Genomic DNA, 5145 nt, shown 5'->3' on the forward strand with positions numbered 1-5145 from the left:
GGTAGGCAGGGTAAGCAGCACCAGACATGGCCTGCTGGGTCTGGGCCACTTTGGGAACTGGGCAGACCTGGGGGGCAGCACCAGATGCTGCCCATGGGATCTAGGTCATTTTTGGGAACTGGGCAGGCTGCATGGGAAGAGCCTGATGTTGCTGGCAGGGTTCAGGACACCAGTGGAGCAGGCCCAGGTTGAACATTTTAATGAAAATAGGATGCCTGTGCCCCACCCCCACCATGCTCAGTCCCTGGCAAGGAGAGGGAAGTGGGCAGTTAGGAGGCACCGGGGCTCCAAAAGGGGCTGGAAGCAACCTGCAGGAGTGCTACCAGGAAGAGGTGCTGAACCATCAGTATGCAGAAGGCTGGCTGATGGAGGCATGCAAAAGTGCAGATGAGGCGGCTCTCGCAGGCACTGTAAAAGCATAGCGACAGCCTGCTTTTCTGAAGAAGGTGCAGGAAGAGGAGATCACTGAGCTGCAAGTGTAAATGCAGTATGCTCAGATCGCCATGAAGATGGAAATGTTCTCCAAGTCTGACCTCTCTGCCACGCTCAAGGATATCCACACCCAGTATGGGAAGCTGGCTGCCAATGCAGAATGCTGAAGAATTGTACAAGAACAGCTTCACCGTGCTGACCGAGAGCACTGCCAAGAACACCTATGTGGTATGCACCACCAAGGACAAGGTATGTGAAAGCCACTGCCTGCTCAAGGCCAAGACTTTAGAGAACAAAGGATGATGGGGCATGAACAAAGCTCTGGGAAAGCAGCTGTAAGAGCTGGAGGATAAGTAGAATACTGACGTTAGTGATATGCAGGACACAATCAATAAATTAAAAAATGAGTTTGGAACTACAAAGAGTGAAATGACATGATATTTAAAAGAATACCAGGACCTCCTCAATGTGAAGAAGGCTTTGGACATTGACATTGCAGCTTACAGGAAACTCTTGGAAAGTGAGAAGACCCAGCTTAGTTTCACCAGCTTGGGAAGCATACCCAGCAGCTACTCCCAGAGTTCCCAGATCTTTGGTTGATCTGCCTATGGTGTTTTACAGACTAGTTCCTACTTGATGTTCACTCACTCCTTCCTTTCTTAATACACCACCAATGTCCAGGAGGAGCAGATTAAGTTGGAGAAGACCACTGAGGCTGCAAAAGCTAAGGAAGCTAAGGACAAATCCCCTCTGAAGGAGAAGCTGAATAGAAGGAGGAGAAGAAAGTGGATGATGAAAATGAAAGAGAGGAAGAGGAAGAAGGTACCAAGGAAGAATTTGAAGACACAAAGGAGGAAAAAGAAGGTAAAGGTGAAGGAGAAGATGCTAAAAAAGCTGAGGATAAGAAGAAAGAGGAAGGTGCTGGGAGGAGCAAGCAACCAAGAAAAGATTGAGCCCCCTTTCCTTAATTATTTTAGGAATAATCCTCTTGAAACCAGATCAACCCCGTCACCAACCAAGCAGTTGAGTTCCCGATATTATATGAATTAAGAAGTAAATATATATATAACATTCTGAGGTGACTCAGGTTGGACATTAAATGTTATGTTATGACTTTTCTCCTTATGCAGAGTATCTGTTTGCTTGCAGAGTGGCTTCCTGGCTTGCTGCCAGCCTGTGCAAGGTCTACACTTATGAGTTCAGGATCAATGACAATGTGAGTAATTCAGATGTTTATAATAAAAACACATGAATACATTAATTCACTAATGTTAATGTCAAACTCCATGGAAAAAATAGTCCTTTGAATCATTGTTGGTTAGAAATTAAAGACCTCAAATCATGTGCAATAAACAATAAATAAAGTTACATGGAATGACAAAAAAAAAAAATACATTAGGGGCCAGGAAACATTCAAAGAACTAGGGAACCATTCCCAAATCAGGAAGGGAAGTCAGAGGGTGTATATTATTGCTACAAATACAGTATTTCCTACTACTTACAACATATACAATGTAATGTATTAGATGCTTTCCTATCCCATGAAGTACATATCCTCATAGAGTAATACCAGTAGATATGTTATAGTTATGGCAGTATGTACAATAATATCCTACCTATGTTAATAAAAGGGTAATATGCTAATTAGACCATGAGATCTTAAAAACATCCTTCTGGACAAAGCCATGGTGGTGGTGCCAAGGCAGAGGTGGTTAGAGGTGATCAGGCCAGAAGGGGAAGGCATTTGGGGGTGAACAGGATGGCAGAGGGTCCAGTTGGGAGTGAGCAGGCTGGCAGAAGGGTGCAATGGAGGGCAAGCAGTCCAGCAGGCAGAGTGGTTAAGGGGCAATCAAGAAGATAGGCAGGTGAAAGGTTAGGAGCAGTAGTCCCGAATTGTGAGGGAGTTGTCTAACTGCCAGTTTAGGCCAGATTCCACAGGGTTCCTAGATTGGAGAGGATGCAGGTCCAGCTGAGGGACATCCCCCTCTCCCCCCAGAGCAAAAATTTCATGCACTGGGCCACTAGTTCACATATAAAATCATTGCATGGAAGTGGCAAGACTAGGTAATGTACCTGACCTCAGATTGAAAGCTTTTATTTATTTATTTGTTTATTTATTTATTTATTTATTTAAATATATTTTATTGGTTTTTTACAGGGAGGAAGAGAGAGGGATAGAAAGTCAGAAGCACTGATGAGAGAGAATCATCAATCGGCTGCCTCTTGCACACCCACTACTGAGGATGTGCCCACAACCAAGGTACATGCCCTTGACTGGAATCGATCCTGGGACCTTTCAGTCCATAGGCTGACACTCTATCCACTGAGCCAAACTGGCTTTGGAAGATTGAAAGCTTTTAGTTTTTCATGTTGAGTATGATATTATCTTTGACTTATTATATTTTGCCTTTATTATATTAAGGTACATAATAAATGGAAAATAATAATAATATTAAATGGAATATTATTTATCCTTAAAAAAAAAAAAAAAAGAAGGAACCAAGACACTGAAATGACGTGGGTGGACCTGGAGGACATTATTCTAAGTTTCATAGATGGATACTTAACCCCTAATTCATTGAGTTGTTTACATTAAATACATACTGCTTTTTACATGTCAATTAGACCTCAATAAAGTGGTTAAAAAAGACTCCTATTTACAGATGAATAATAAACATAAAGGTTCATTATGATATTTATTTTTATACACTAATAGAAAAAGAAGGTAGGTCATAAATCATAGGTCACTGGAAAAAATATAAAAAGTTGTTCCAGGAAAATAAGACATTTTTTAAAAATCATAGCCTATAATCTTAAAATTATGAAGAACAAGATACCCTTTGGTTTCATAACATTTTTTCAGAGAAGGGCAATAAAGTAAGAATGACATCAAAAGTAACAACAAAGCTCAGTGCTAACTAAATTGCAGATTACAACATTGTCATTGACGAAATGAAATGCATATCCAAATCAAAAAGAAATGGATGGTATACAAAGTCAGTATTTATTTAAATATATTTTATTTATTTTTTACAAATGAGCCTCTTGAAGGGGAAACCATCACAATGAAAAATCAAAAAAGCATCAGGTAGATTAAATAAAAATAGCTAGGCAATACAAAAAAAGTCGATATAAATATAATTTGGTTCCTGATAAAAACACACACAAAAACATGGAATTGGAATAATATTTAAAAATAGAAGAATAGTTGTCTTGACTTAAAGAGGATATTTAATTGTTATATTAATATAAAAGGGCAGAACTTAGTAAATTTTTACACTGATAATGAAAAAAACAACAAAACAGATTCAGCAAAGTTGCTAAAATTCAAGTACAAAAACAGAATCTTTTAAATATTTAGCTATGAAGAAAACTCAGCTATTGGAAGAAAACATATTTTTTGCCACAGCTTTCTATGCAAGCAATGAAAAGTACCAGAAAATTGTTAAAATTATCTGCTACAGAAGTAGTTCTTAAAGTCTGAGTTCCATAGGAGGCTCAAACATTTTCAGATGGCTTGTAAAATAATTTTACAAGAATACTAAGATGTTAATTGCACTTTTATCATTTTTAAAAACACGTTTTTATTGATTTTCTTTTAGAGAGAAAGGAAGGGAAACATGGGAGAGAAAGAGAGAGAGAAACATTGATACGAGAGAGAAACATTGATCAGTTGCCCACCAAGGATTGCACCAAAAACCTGGGTATATGCCGTGACTAGGAATTAAACCAGAGACCTTTTCAGGGCATGGGGTGACACTCAACTACCTTTGCCACACCAGCCAGGGTGCTCTTTTATATTTTATTTCCTATGAATGCACTAGTATAATGGAGTTTTCTAGAAGTAACATGATGTGTGTTATTGCAAGGAACTAAAGCAGATATGAGAGGATTTTCATTTTCTGTTAAACTGAACATTCAAAAGATTAGTAAGAGTGTCATAAGAATACTAGATATGTTTCAATCTTAAATCTTAGGATTTGTTTTGTGGTCTATCATAATATCTTAAATCTTAGGATTTGTTTTGTGGTCTATCATAATATCTTAAATCTTAGGATTTGTTTTGTGGTCTATAATAGACAATATCCCATGTGCTCTCAGGTGGCTTTTTTTTTTTTTTTTTTTTTTTTTTTTTTTTTTTTTTTTTTTTTTAACTAACTTAGAATCTAGAGCTAGATATTTCAACTTTCTGAACTCTGGCTCCTTTATTTTTAAAGTAGGCAGGATGCTGTGGTTTTTTAATTCCTAGCACCACCCTCCTTGTGTCTCTGGTGTTCCCTCTCTTGGCAGTTCTACCAGAATTTCCCTTTGTTCCACCGGGCTCTAAGAGCCTCAGCAAATTAATGTTTCCTCTTTCAGTTACATTTGCATTTCAATCAGGGGTAGAGATTTATGCTTTCCACCATCTCTAACCTACTAATATGTGTAAAAAAATGAGTGGTTAAATAGGCATAGGACACATTCTGGACATTTTCATTATTTACTATATGGAAGACATTCTGCTAGATAGGGGGGTATAAACAAGAAGCTAACGTATAACATAGGAGAAAAAGGCATCTAGCAGAGTAGGCTAAGATGCATGTTATTGGAAGCAAATACTCACTGAAGCACATCACTGTAGGGGAGGAGGTTGTGAGGTTTCTCAGAGGACCAAACTGCTAAAGTGTGTGTCCTGCTTTCTACAATAAGAATGATATTTTATCCCAAGAAAGA

The 5145-nt window shown here is 38.4% G+C and overlaps 1 pseudogene; it reads left to right on the forward strand.

Annotated features, from left to right (window-relative positions):
- Positions 1 to 233: 233 nt before the first annotated feature.
- On the forward strand, positions 234 to 3909 carry LOC118729536 (annotated as a pseudogene).
- The last annotated feature ends 1236 nt before the right edge of the window (positions 3910 to 5145 follow it).

Source organism: Pipistrellus kuhlii, unplaced genomic scaffold, assembly GCF_014108245.1.
Source record: "Pipistrellus kuhlii isolate mPipKuh1 unplaced genomic scaffold, mPipKuh1.p scaffold_m20_p_3, whole genome shotgun sequence".
NCBI lineage: Eukaryota > Metazoa > Chordata > Mammalia > Chiroptera > Vespertilionidae > Pipistrellus > Pipistrellus kuhlii.